The 15,144-nt window shown below is 40.5% G+C and overlaps 1 protein-coding gene across 1 annotated transcript in view; it reads right to left on the bottom strand.

The window, feature by feature from the left end:
- The window catches only part of LOC146004924 (frizzled-5-like), a 194,214-nt gene extending 181,517 nt beyond the window's left edge, over positions 1–12,697 (bottom strand). The window contains exon 1 of the mRNA XM_083143966.1: positions 12,561–12,697. The gene's annotated coding sequence lies outside the window, so the exon portion shown is untranslated. The remainder of the gene's footprint in view (positions 1–12,560) is intronic.
- Between the last annotated feature and the right edge of the window lie 2,447 nt (positions 12,698–15,144).

A 15,144-nucleotide genomic window follows, 5' to 3' on the forward strand; every position in this document is an offset into this window, starting at 1 on the left:
GATAGTATCGAAAAAGAAATCAAACAGAAACGCTGCTGTCATCTAAATAATGCCCACTGTTTACACTGGCTACTGATACACCGTCTAAACGACTTACAGCATCAAACAAGATGTCTGCCGGAGCAAATGCAAATAAACAGGAGCCTCACAAGAGTCGCTCTGTTTTGTTAAAACACGGATTCCCCTTCCCTCCCCGAGCTTCCATTTCCCCCCACGGTTCTTCCCGACCACACATCATCTCCTCCATAAAATACATAACTATTTTTCCACAAACTTTCAAACACCGGGCCTAAGGGGGGGATATGGTCTTTCTCAAACTCCACGCCTGGCTCTTAGTTGTGTCATTTGGAGGAGTTTTCACAGTCTCTTGAAGTTTTAAGCAAACGTGCTAGTGAATCCTGGGAGTTTTTTAGTTACTCTCCTTCCCGGTAGATGGCCTTTCATTGCGTTTAATGTTGGCTTGAAACTCGCTTGTCAGGGAAGATTGATGGATGCTTTCCGTGCTGAGGGTTTCAAAGGCGATACGCACGGATCTGCCCTCCCCCCACCCTTACCCCCCAACACCCTCCGCACCCCGTACCCTTCATAACGTTAAGGCAATCGCGAAAGCTGTTCCTTCGCGCATTATCAGCCATCTACCGGCGGAAAAGGGAAACTATGGTTGACGTTGGGGGATGTTAAGAGTGTTGTTTCTGCATGTACGCTTCGAATGTCGCACGTTACATGTAAGCACGAAAAGCACAACGCATTTTACGCACATGGTTGGTGCTTTAAAGACGAACACACTTGGTAGAATGTCTGAACAAATATTCAGTGGCGGCGTTCATGGTGGCCACAGGGGCCATTGCACACCCTGTCAAAACGCAATAGGTAAATTTTGTGATAAAAATTAACTGGCAGTGTAAAGAAAATGGTGGGAAATCTTACGAGATTCGAACTCGGGGCTTCTGGTTTGGGAGAACGATCCACTAACCTCTCCATCATGGAGGTTTGAACCTAAAACATATTTTCAATGCAACATTTGCGTTTGTATAACAACAATGTCATTATTAACATACATTTTTCTTTGAAAACATAGCTTATCCAAATTCCTGAAAGCAATCCACAATGTTAGAAGTCACCGTAACATGTACAGTGTACACCATTTTACCGTCACACAAACGACATGTGACCTTTTAAAATTTCAATTGGAATATTTTCAAATGCATACTCCTAATTTGAGTGGGCGAGGTTCAACCTGAGGCTGCCTCCTAACCCGAGTTATAGAATACACTTGAACTCACTCAATGGTTCAGGCCGCATATGAATTTGTATTTCCGTCCCTTATTATCCTAACCGCGCATTAACTGAACTAAATACACACTTTTCTTGAATTGAATCGGTCCCACGAAAAACGTTGCAATTGCCGGCAGAGACAACAGACACTTTAAATTGAAACAAGTAGTGTTTTTTTTCTCTTTCTTTTGTGAATATACGTAGTAGTGACATGTTTTATGAACAGATTAAAGATTTCTCTGCGTCGTAGAACTTCTTACTGGAGGAAAAACAACCGGGCAACTTGTTTTGCTGTTTGTATAGCATTTGGTCCTTGTTGGATACGACGTTGTTTTTGATTGATTTGTCGTTTTAAGTCCACTTTATGCACAGAAAGGCTAATCGGGACTGGACCTAAAGTTTAAATTGGGATCCGAACCACTGTGCCATGTGCCTCCACCGGGTATCGAACACGGGATCCCTTGATCACAAGGCGACGACGATAGCACTACGCCATCGGGGAGGCCCAGATACGACGTTGCTGTTCGCGTGACTGCTTCAGTGGCAGAGTGGTTATCACAGCGCAGTAAGACGCCAGAGGTCCCGGGTTCGAATCCCGGTCTGGGCATGAGTGTCCTTTGTGAGTGTTCTCTCATCAGTATCATCATATCATTACTCACTGTCATCTTCGCGATTAGCCAAAAGTTGCAGAAAAGCGAGGTCAAATAAATGAAATCAACCAATCATTCGGTTATCTGAAGAAATCTGAATAGTGATTTTGAAAATAAAACATACCCAAGCACAAATAAATTTAAAAGCAAGTTGATGTTGTAAAATAAAAAAATCTCTTGTATCAACAGTGTTTGCACTTCATATTAATAACAAGAACTGTGAAATTTGCAGAATCAAAGAAAAAGTCACAATGAAAGATGAAAGTGAAATATTTATCTGTATTTCAGTTATTTTCTCTTCAAACTTCCGTTATCACGCCACTGTTCTGCATATGTGATGGCTTCTCATTGGCTTACAGCTGCTATTTCCTGTCAATTGTCATCTAGTGAATTTAGCAGTTTTTCATATTTTGCGCGTTTTTCTGCTACATCTCGCTGATCGCGATGATGAGACTTAACAATGAAGTGTAAGAAGGCACACTTACAATGTGTACCTGTATACAGACCGGCACTCGAACCAGAAACCTTCCGTAACGAGATTGCGATTCGACCGCCAAGGCAGCTCCGGGTCGCGTAATCCCGCTATTCGAGATGGATCAATGCTTTCACAAGCTGGAAAGGTACAAATGTTTGCGTGCTTCTTTCTCTTTTTTTAATGCGAAGTGAAATCAATTTGGAAGTTCGCAATTGGATTCAGTCTCTAAACGAGAGGATAAAGGAAGCTTCATTGTAGAAGGCAAGTTGTGTCATCTCGACCATGAAGGATGCATCGACTTTCTCGAACGAAGTTTAATATACTCTCTTTTCACCATTCGCCTCTCTCGCTCTGTTTTCTCTTCCCTTATCTATGTCTTTGCTTCTCTCCATCGATCTTCCTCTCTCCCCTTTTATCTGCTTCTCTGTTTTCTTTATCGGTTTGCCCTGTATATTTCTCTCACAGTCTCCCGTCTGTCCCTGTTATCAATCTCTTTCCCTCTACGGTTGTTTTTGCTCTTTCTTTCTTCTGTTCTCTCCCTCTCTTTCTTTGTTTCATCTCCTAACTCCCCTCTCTCTCCCAATTTATCCTTTATCTTTCTCCCCCTCTCTCACTTCTACCTGGCACGAACGAATACGCGACAAAACGTACCTACCACCTGGGCGGCTGGGTCTTCTAATGAGTCTTAAAACATTTGCGATGGGACAAAACGTACCACTTGATGGGACGGCATCAAAAATAGTTTCGTTTGTTATTACAGTTCCACACTGTTATTCGAATTTCCGCGTTTTGTAACCAACTATTCACAAAGTCATCAAAGAAAAGAAAGAGTTAGCTTCGCTGATTCTGGGGCTTGAGAGTGTATTTCCAGCCATCCACCCGTAAACTTCCTTCGTTTTTAAGAAGGCCAGAGCGGCACACATGCGTACATCCAAACGGATTCCTCATTCTCTCGATACTCGACCGAAAGTCCTATATCTTGAACTTGACGCCAAAGGCATTTCTTAAAATGGAAGAAGCACCCACTGATTTCTGTCGACTTCCTTCAGGAAAAAACTTGGCGAATCGCAGATATGGCTGCCAATTTGGGAGCATGAACCTATAACCTATAACCTAATGTAATTTAACCTAACCTCAAGGTCAAGTTAGCTGGGTGCTGATTCGGGTGGCAGATAGCTCACCGTATTGGAATGTCTGACATGTCAAGGGCAAGTTCAAGCGTTTTCCTCGAAGTGGTAAGTTTTGTCGCGGAGTAAATATTTTGAAGTTATTAGTGCATCCTTCACAGCTCTGAGTGGGACGTTTCGCCTCGAGAACCCAAGTGGTACGTTTTGTCGCTGGTATGTTTTGTCGGGACGAACGCATCAGTTGACTGCATATTGGGCGAATGGAACTAACGGACATATGCAGTGTCCCAAAATGGTGTTTACACTCTTTGAACATTATTATTAAGGACACCAATAACAGCAAGTATGAACTTTTTTGCGTGTCACATACCTTAATACTTTGTCTGCAATGCTACAGAACAGATCGACAAATCAACAAACGGCAGATATGGTTTCCACAGGAAGGGAAGCACAGGTAGTGTCGATCGCATGTTTCATGTCATCCAGTGACCATGGCTTTTTGGGGTACATGTTGTTCTTCAGTTTCCCAGAGGTAGAAATCTAACGGTGTTAAATTGGGAGATCATTTGACACTTCTGACATTGCTCAAAAGAAAAATTACTCACCTCTGCCACTTTGGGGTACACGTATGCCTATCGCCTAGTAGGCTATGATGGAACTAAAACAACAGATTGCCTACACACGCTCACGCACAACACACAATGTGGATATTGCAGCTTCAAATACAAGAGCTCCAGTCAAGTTATCTTCAACAGTTTCTCTGTTATTAATATTCAAAGAGTGTAAACACTATTTTGAGACACTCTGTATTCTAGTGAAGAAAGATCACGCTTTCCCTCAATTACTAAACAATGAGAAAAAAGTATTTAAGTCAATTCCATTCTGAAAGTGTAGGAGAGAGGCTGCCCATTAACCCATTTACGTCATGTATTAATTACATTGTATAATTTAACAAACATGGTCTTTAGAATAAGTAATTAAATCATTTTCATGCAGATCATATCTCATGGTTTCAACTGGACGCACAAAAAATGCTTTAATACGTACTTGTATTCCTATTAAGGAAAATAACAATTTCCCGAATTTTTCGTCATAGCCCTCAAGATTTATTGTAATACGGGAAATGCGAAGAATTTGAATTTGAATTTAAAAATTTGAGTGCGTGAGCACCAGCCCCTTATCATAACAAAAACAAAAGTGTGTCTGAAAACTAAAATATCCTTACCTGAGTTAAAAGCTGAGGCTGTAAAAAGGCACTCAGGCCAAACAAGGACAAAACACACGACAACACACACACACACACACAGTCCTACGAAGATTAAACTGGCCGTAGATCTAGGCGCCAGAGCCGTGGTAATCTGCGAAATGCAGTCGAGGGTGTATTACGTGGAAAGTTCACTCAATGCACCCTGGGAAATGCTAAGAATTTTCGACCGTTTCAATTAATAAAATTCGGACCAGCAGAAAAGCAAAGGCGGCTTTGTAATAATTATATCAGAAATCTTACCAAAAATGCTGAAATAATCTATATATAGAATAGACCATAGGCATCTGAAATTTGGAGAGAAAATTAGGCACTATATGGTGCAGAAACCTGGACGTTGAGAAGAAATGAAGAGAAACGACTCGAAGCTTTTGAAATGTGGACATGGCGAAAAATGGAGCGTGTAAAATGGACGGACAAGGTAAGAAACGAAGCCGTACTGAAAAGAGTTGGTGAAAAAAGATCTATACTGGAGACCATCAAGAAGAGGAAAAGAAACTGGTTAGGACACTGTCTAAGAAGGAACTGCCTGCTAAGGGATGTCTTGGAGGGAATGGTTGAAGGAGGAAAAGTCCGTGGAAGAAAGAGATATCAGCTTATGGATGATATTAAATTAACTGGGTCGTATGCTATTACGAAGCGTAAGGCAGAGAATAGGGAAAGCTGGAGATTGCAGTGAAAAACCTGCCAATTAGGCAGAAAACAATGAATGAATGAATGAATGAATATGCATTTTTACAGGGGACTGAATACAAGTAAGACAGGAGCAAGTTCGTCTCGGAGAACACCAGAATTTCGAATTCAAGCAGTGTTTGCGAAAAGGGGGTGGGAGACTAGATTCCTTCCTGGAATAAATCCTGAGGGCGGCTTTAGCTATAAGCGAATTCCTAAACATCTTATGCCAGAGTTATTGACAGGAAGATGCTCTCGCACTCATCCTGTGTGGATCACGTGATTGGGTTCTTTCCGCGTGAAACATTGCCATCCGGTCCTGGGCGTACTGCATTACAAAGAATTTTATTCAAAGCATTGCAGGGCGTTTATTTTCTGGAATGCTCTTCCTGCGTGTTATTCTTGTCTCGTATGTCCACGCTTGAGCGACTAAGAAGAAGAATTTCTTTACCATGACAGAAAAGATTGTTGGAATCCCACACACAGTAGTTTGTGCAAATTTTAATTTACATGTTTTTTGCGCTAGTCTACTTTCCACGTCAAAAGTATAGTTTCGAAGAACTTCGCTAAGGTTTGAAATTTCAAAACGGCTAATATACTGCTGGACAAAAGAAACCGGACACCTTAATATTTGACATCTGAACTTCAATGACAGCTCACAGGTATGTTACAGAAGAATGTTTGGGAGATCATGTAGTACCATATGCACCATTCATAGGCTCGGACTTTGTTTATGCATTCGTACTTAATTCAGTTTCTGCAACATTTAGTTAGCCCTTGTACCAGAGCTTTTATCGACCCATTGCGTAATCACAAACAATGCAAGTGTCCGGTTTATTTTGTCCAGCAGTGTATATTATTTTAATAGGGCACCAATGCTTTCAAGTAAAATCTTATAAAAACATAAGATTGGAGTGAGGAAGAAAATGTTGCTAAATTTCATTCCAAATTTAAAAAAAATTGGCAATGCGGATTGTCATAAGTGTGAAATTAATTTATAATTAAATTTCTTTGCCTGATTTCACGCAATATAATATGATTGTCGAGACTTTACTGCATTGACGGACGCTACAGCCCCCTCCGAAACTTTGGGGAAAACATTTTCAAGTAAAAACTTGGGAAAAACGAGAGTGGTGAATGCACACTCGCCAGAAAATGACCCCCCCCCCCCGCCCGATTACAATTTTTGAGAGTGAAAAGTTTTTAATGTACGAAATATCCACTTTTACAATTCCAGCAAGTCGCGAAGAAAAAATCCTGCTAACGCCAGTGCTTTACTGTATGAAAAGATGCTGGAAAGAAGTCAAGGTCAGAATGTGCGTAATGCTTTCGTCTTTAGGCGGCAGATTCTTCTCAAAACCTTGCATATTATTCTTGAGCTTCAAGATCCGAGACGGTATCGATTTCGCGTAAGCTTTTGACGAGGCGAGGGTTCGGTCGGGACGTGCACACACTGAGGGCCGGCTTCTGGCGACGGCCGAAGGAGGAAGGGGGGAAAGAAAAACTCTCGGTTCTCTCCAGCCAAATGGTCTTTTTGCGTGTAAGTTAGTAACTTTCTCGAACTGCAACTGGATCGTTTTGGTCACCTCGCTCGCCACTCCATCAGTGTGCCGGTCAGCGATCTTCTTTTTTTTTTTTTTGTGGAGGCAGAACTTGCGAATGGTTATTTCTAGGCTTCCGAAGTTGATGAAAAATCGTCTTTTTTTTCTGAGCCTTGAAAACAATGCTACAGCTGATATGAGCCCGTTTCCCGTCAGTTAGAACAGAGGAAAAGAAAAAAAAATATTTGGCCTTTATTAGTTTTTAGGTCATTATTCTCTATTTCTTGCCGAGTTGAATTTCTCTTCATTTTCGAGGTCTGTTTTTCTCCTCTTGTGGAATTGTAAATGCATTTGCTAGCATATTTTGCATATTTAAATTTTCTGATATGGTCCTATTAGCAAGTTCGCCATTAATCGAAAATACGGTCAATGGAAAAGCACAATATTATTTCTAACTGGAATGTTTGGCAATGCATTAAATAATTGTGGTAAATTTATTTTGCCTCCAGCAAACTTAAAATACTGTCTCAAGCCTACTTTGAGGTCCCCTTGCTGGCATCGATTACCGCCTTATCTGTGGTTTTAAAGTAAAATTACTCACAATATAAAAACATATGTGATGTAACCGAAACACAACTGTATTTTTAGATGCTGTATCGTGCAAAGGTCCACTCTGAAAGGAGGTGAATGACATATACACAAAAACCTTGAGTTGTATTTTATGGTTTTGTCTTAATTGCGAACAGTCCTAATTGCGAACACATGGAAGTGAGAAATAAGTCCATGTCCTACTTGCGAACACATGTAACTGTACCTGTTTTGAAAAACAAATAATAGCAGTGACACAGGGAGACAAGCAGTTTAACTTGTAACAACCGTAGCTAACCTTCTTGACAGCGTTAACAGCAGCGTCATATGTTTTGGAATTTGAGTAAGTGAAGTTCAAATTTATGACATTAATTTATGAAGTTAGTAATTATATTAACGCTTTTCAGTTAGGAATTGTGTCGTTTGTACTCGTACAGCAAAGAACAGGTCACACTTTGATTATTATTAAATTGTTCACACTTCGCCGACGACTTTTATCATGTCGGATTTCCTATATATTCTAACTGATATGCTTCAATGTGAAAAATGTGTTCGCAATTAGGACCCAATCCTTCCAGGTAGTAAGTGTTGCTCGTGTTTAGGTAACAAGTGTTTGCAATTAGGACTGTTCGGAAATAGGACTGTTCGCAATTAGGACGACACCATATTTTATGTAACCTTGAAGTAAAAATAAAGAAAGACTACATTCACACTTAATCGCTCTTATCCCCTTACTTCAGTAGTTTAAACCATCACACAATGGATTTTATTCAACTACTCTTGTAATTCATGTACTTATTTTAGGCCATCAACTTCCGAGACCTATTTCTTAAGTCGTGGTTTCAAATTAGGCTGGTGCACATGGGGTTATGTGGGAAATGTGAAGATACAAGAAGTAAAGAGATAGATAAACGAAGGGAAACGGAGAAAGAAGGAGATAGAGAAACAGAGAGAGAGAATGTTAGTAAACTACAAAACCAGATTCTACCTGAAAATATGTCGTCCACCCAGGAGAGCACCCAACGAAAATCTCTTCTGATGCCACTGTAAACGTTTGAGTGCCTGTGAAAATACCGTATCAGAGGCGAACAAAGGCATTCAGGAAATCAAAAGATGGGGAGAAATGAATGGAGAAACTACAGGCAGTCAGATAAAATGACAGAGAAGTCGCAACAGGCGTAGTTCCTATTTGGAGGACTCTTTGAAAGGAGGAAAGGTTCCCATTAGAAGCTGTGTCGATGCGATGCAGAATGGACAAGAAATTAACCAATGAAACATGAAAGGAGAAAAAATAATGAAAGAGACGGGAGATGTGGAGGTGTATGAGAAGTGATGGTGACTTCGTAAGAAGTATAATCAAATGGAAGACAAGATTGATTGATTGATTGATTGATTTGGTGTTTTAAGTCCACTTTATGCACAGTAAGGCTAATCGGGACTAGACCTACAGTTTAAAGTGGAAGACAAGAGAAAGGTGCGGAGAAGTATGAAACAACTAAAGAATTTTCACATAGCGAGAATAACAAAGGAAAAGCAGCAAGAAGCCTGCAGAACATTGCAACAATTTATGTTTTAAAGTTACAAATAATTACTCAATATTTGTAATGCCGGTAACAGAACACTGTTAGAATCAGTAGCGCCAACTTCAAATAAATTTCGGGGGAAAGATTGAGATAAGCCGACCACCGTGGCGGAATGATTTTCCACAGTGCACTATAATGTCAGGGTCCCGGGTTCGAATACCTTCATCGTATCATCACTAGTGTTGCCCACGGGACGAGACGGGACAGGATTTTAAAAATTCGAGACGAGACGAGATTGACCATGTGTCATAAGACAAACGAATATTTTCGAGACGAGACAGCATTTCCACGAGACTCCACGAGACGAGACAGGCCAAAGTCTCGTCTCGTGGGCAACACTAATCATCACTCAGTCTCATCGTCGCGATTAGCCGAAAGTGGAAAAAAAGCGACGCTAAATAACATAAATGTGTTGTTTATGTAAGAACATATATGCATCTTCTTCTGTTTAGGAAATTTAGGAAGGAAGGGTTTGGCAGAGAGTGACTTGACCCAGTAAATCCGGTGCCTTTGGCGCTTATAAATATATATTTTTTTTATATTGACATTTTGACCCTTAAAATACGGTCTATAATACCAGGTGAGAATAGCATGGTGACGAAAAATTTTTGTAACAAAATTAATAAAATCTTGCGTATGGAGAAACAGTGAAAGCAATGAATGAAGAGAAAAAACCTGATATTGCCGCATAATGGGGAAAGGCGACAGTGGCATAGCAGTATTATAAGAAGAGACGAGGAGATAATTAAGAATATAGTACAAGAGAGAGTGTAGGGTGTGTAAAGCAAAAGTAGATAAGAGCAAGGTAGGAACTGATGAAGAGGAATGGAAGAAAGCGACACAACGGAAAAAGCGAGGCAAGGAACCTACTTCGGTTTGAGACGTCGGTTCGTTAATTAAGTACACAGAATAAACGGATTCGTTTGAGTTAACGAAATATGTTAAGCTTTTTTTGTAACCGCAATCAAAAAAATGTGTTAGTTTTTTTTTTGTTAACTGTAAGCAAAAGAGTTTGTTTCTGGTAAACAACAATTTCCTTGTCGCCCATTTAAACAATATTTGGTCACGTGAAACTATTTATTGGTTATTCCAAGCTAACTTTTCCTTGTGTAATAATACTGTAGTTCCAATCTCGTATTTGGGATTTTACGTACTTCCTGAGGGTGGAATAGTATAATTTTTTGTGTAAGGAACTCTCGCAGTACATGATAGTATTTAAATGTATCTTGGGGACTTTATAATGCGTGGGAAATAACGCAAACTTGAGTAGCGCTCTAACTAAATTACGTGAGTAAAAGTAACGACAATGTGTTACTTTCCTAAATCCAGGAATGGCCTATTTCGTCTGTAGAAAGGAAACATCGTATCTTAGAAACTAAGATAACGGTAGCTTTATTCTTAACAGATATCAGTAACATCCTGAGTGAGAATGACTTGACCATATGTATGGAGTTTATCTTACGGTTATTTCAAGAGGACTCAAACCAGCGATCTCTCTATAAATGTGTTGCTTATTCTCAGGGTCATGAAGGCTTTAATGTTGATAGGCACAAAGCTTTTTGCTTTGGGGGGTGATGCCCACTTTGTGGCGTATTTGTGATTTCATTTTGGGAGGTAGGTTCATCTGTGTATGTTACCAGTGTAAACTAAACCACTAAGTGCCTTAGAAGATTGGTTCTAACAAGATAATTAAATCTTATGGTTACTTTTACACGTAACTTAGAAATACTTAGTGTATCTATATTCCAAGAAACCCAAAATAGTACACAAGAAGAGCTACCGAACTAATAACACCGAAAACGACCGAATTTCCTATTGTCACGTTCAAACTTTACGTCCATTTAACCTAACTACAAGTTTTCCGTGAAAACTTCAATACACACCTAGGTATAAAATATCAGCACTGTGCCATAAAAAAAAGTGGAAAACAGCCTGCTGTTTCTTGGCTCGGTTGCAGAATGGTGTCCTTCCACAGGGGTACATACTTTACGCTAGGGGAATCTTTGATGATTGGACCATTAATGAACCGAATGATTTTTCAAGTGTGTTTTGTTACATAGTTAGTAAATGGTATACTATAGGCCAGGGGCGCCGACTTGTCAAAATTATTGGGGGGCTCTGATCATTGAAATAAATTAATGAATGACTCACTCCCTCTCTTTTTTAAGTTTTGGCCTCAGTGTTCGAAATCTCGTAAAAGTCCATGAATTCCTCCAAAATATTAAAATTTTCAATTACAGTTCGAATGCAAAATGTCAATTGTTCACAGATGGATATGTCACAAGTTTCGTCAACCATAATAGCAAAATATTCCCGACTTTTAATATCTGCTACCACTGAGCGCAAAACAGATCTCCCTAATATATCAATGATCTCTTTCTGCATGTCATGTGAGAGCCATTTGTAGCCCCAATGTCTCATCCACTCTCCTAGTTCATGCACATCTTCTTTTGAAACTCTTTTTAGTAAAAATGTTAACAATACTCATAATTAGCTATATACTTAGTATATAGTAATAAGTCATGTGTTTTGCTGTCTCTGGTCATAGCCCCCCAAAGAACATTTCAAATGTGTATTTAAAGTTACGTTCATGTGGCACAATTCAGAGTAAACTTTACAAGAGAAGCAAAATAATACATTAGATTCTCTTAAGCAAAATTATTTGAGGGCTCTGCCCCCACATCGTTAACAGTGGGGGGGCGGGGGCTCGAGCCCCCCAAGCGGCATGGAGTCGGCGCCTATGCTATAGGCTTTCAGTTCCGTTTTCCTTGAGAGGTATAAAAACATCCTTGGTATGCATACAACTTTATTTCTTTTGCCGAGGATAATTTTTGAGGGAGGATCTCCAGCATCCTCCCCGTTAATTCGCACGCTGGATAGGTACATGTCTTCTGCATATTAAATGGTGCACAATGCCTAAAAGTTGACGTTCTCGTATAACTTTCGGGCAATATAACTTGCAGCAAATAGGCCTACCTAAAGCTCTCACACACGCAGGCACTGCTATCTTGGCACCAGAGACACATTAAGTGGTGCGGACAAGTAGGCAGCCACCACACTGCAGGCATGTTTGTAAACTCTCTGTTGAACCGCCAGCGACGCTGTGAGATATCCACGGAATCGCAGACCGAGGATTCTATCAGCAAACGTCACTTGTTTCCGAGCACGAAGTCTCGTCCAAGACAACCACCTAACCACCATTACGCTTTTACAACATAAGCGCTACAACCATCGAAGTGCAAGAGCACGCAATTGTTGTTGATGCCGAACCAACGCCCAACGCAATGCGAGGAACTCCGTGAACGCACCACACGCACTTTTTCCGGACAAGCACGAGACTTCTCAACAATAACAACAATGGACATGACACACAACAATCACTTACCGGGTGGAGAAAGACGACAACGGCGCCTCACAGTCAAGTTGGGTTTTGTTGTCTTTTTTCCCAAAAAAAGAATACGTTTCCTGAAACCACAGATCCACAAACTCCACACTTCTCTCTGGCCCCACGCTCGGTTTTCGTCTGCCGATGGTCTCGCACTGTGCGGATAGCGCCCTCCTTCCCCGTAATGGCGGCCGTTTTCGCTACGGGCTCCCCCGCCCGATCGATATGACACATGCGTACACTTGTGCTTATACAAGATTCGAACCTACTTCATTAATCAAACTGTGGAGCTATAGATCGGACGCAAGCGAGGCTCCTGCCTTCCAAGGGGGGAAGAAAAGGAGGGGGAATTCCCCCACTTTCCTAAGGGAAGGAACCCCGGCAAGTCTTATGTATGTATCCTCCACTTTCGATGAAATTTCTTGCGGCGTGATGGATAGAGAGGGAAGCAAATATAGCGAATATAACGTGCAGGGGAATATGGTTTGTTTCTTGTCTTGTGTGTTAAGAAAGAAGATCCATTGTAATGCAGACTAATTTCCAGATGTTGCGAATTACTTTGAGGATTCATATATAAATCAAACAGCAGAACGATATCTTTTCTGTTGTGAAATCTTGTGAAGAAAACAAAACCCCTAATACTAGATAAAATATAAATCCTATTCCGTCTTGTTGCAGAAAATATTCGCGTCCTGAAATTTATACACATTAATAGCAAGCAAATTATGAGATAGGTTACTTGAAGAGAGAAGGAGATAGATAGCTGTAGATATAATGAGAGAGAGTGTGTGTTGTAGAAGAACGAAGAAAGAGAGAGAGAGAGGTAGGCAGAGCGAATGAAGAGATAGGTTGGAAACAGAAGTAGGCAGGGTGGTATTTGAAGGGGGAATTTCTACCCCTGGGTGCTCTGAGATGGGGGAAAATTATAAATATAGTTTATATAATTTCCTGGTACTTCAAGGTATTGGAATTTTTCCCCACTGGATGTAGGTAGAATAAAGAGAGAAACGGTTGTGATAAAATAGCAAGAGAGCCAGAGAATGAAACAAATGAAGGTAGAACAAGATGATAGATATATGTATGTCGAGAAACAGACCCAGTGGAACAAAGAAGGACGGAGTAACACAAGTACTAGGAATGAGTGAGAGGAAATGGAGAATGAAAACGGAAAAGAGAAAGAGAGAAAGAGTGAAGAAAGAAGGAATATGAGAGAGAGGACCTACCTGCAGACAAGGGCACCGATACGATGGTCGTAAAAGACATTTAGATTTAAATATAATTTTATTTTTTTCTGATATGAGCTTCTCCTTTAGAATTGAAGTTATGATTCCCTGTTTGCACTATTACAACCGTTGATATCCTCATTTTGTAGGGAATGATTCACTGATTTTAATTATAATAAAGAGGACCCGTATAAGTTTCGCAGGATCAATAATAAACTTCGAAATCGCAAGAGTGCACTGTGGCACCATCTATCATTGATAAGGGAAAACAAAAAAAATATTACTCTTGAATATGTGCATATTTCCAATGGGACAGTAGCAGATACCGGCAGTATCTGGGTGGATTAAGTGCGTAAGCGCTGAAATATTGCAAAGAAGAAGATGAAGAAAAGAAGGAATAACAGACAGCACGTTAAAAACGTCCATATTAGCGAGCCACGCGACATACAAGCACGCTATGTGGTGTGTTCAGGTAGCGATGTCCATGTAGCTTTTATGGCCGTTGTAAATCCCTTTAGATTGCAGAGGGGAGAAGGGAACAATGCAAAAAACACGATGATGTAGAACTATGGGTGTGGGTCGTGTGCAGTTATTTGCACAAAAAAGCGTGCGAGACTGGGGGGAGAGAAGGGGTTGTGCCTGATATCAACCCACGGTTTTTTATTTAAGGAATTAAACGGGTTGTGAAATGAGAATTGCCGGCATGTCTGTAGGTGCTGCGTGCTTGGGGAGATGGAATTGAGAGTAGTGTCGTTATGTATTAGCCAGTGGCGTGTCTAAGGAGGGGTCGGTGGGGCTATAACACTTTCTGGCAGAGATATCATAAAAAAGAGCCTTACATACATGAACATACGATAAATTGAGGCAGTGGTACTCAGTGGCGGCGATTAGTGTGGCGTGGGAAGTTGCCCCCACTTTTTGCCTATGCACTATGGCCTCTTAATGCTAAGCCCCATCTACCAAGAAAAAGTAAACTGTTCTTGACCCCCCCCCCCATAGTTTTGGCACCTAATCGCCACTGGGTCATTCCATGCCAAACGACCCAATGGTGGTTGCATGACCATTTTAGAAAAAAAAAAAAATTTTTGTACATACGTTTGTACATCTTTCTAGATATCAAAACCAATGTTCAAAAAAATTTACTGTCATTAGTTCTCCTGGGGCAGCCATTTTTCCAACATGGCGCATGGCTTTTTTAGCTCATGTAACACTTTTCAGAAACCTTAATATCTCATAAATCATTTGAGCTAGAGACTTGAAACAAAATTCATTTTGTAGCTAATGAAGTATACTTTCTCTGATAATCAAGTATGCTTTGCTTAAAATTGCATCGTAAGTACGAAAATTATGGTCGAAATTGG

This window comes from Lepisma saccharinum, chromosome 22 (genome assembly GCF_977018435.1).
Source record: "Lepisma saccharinum chromosome 22, izLepSacc3.1, whole genome shotgun sequence".
Taxonomy (NCBI): domain Eukaryota; kingdom Metazoa; phylum Arthropoda; class Insecta; order Zygentoma; family Lepismatidae; genus Lepisma; species Lepisma saccharinum.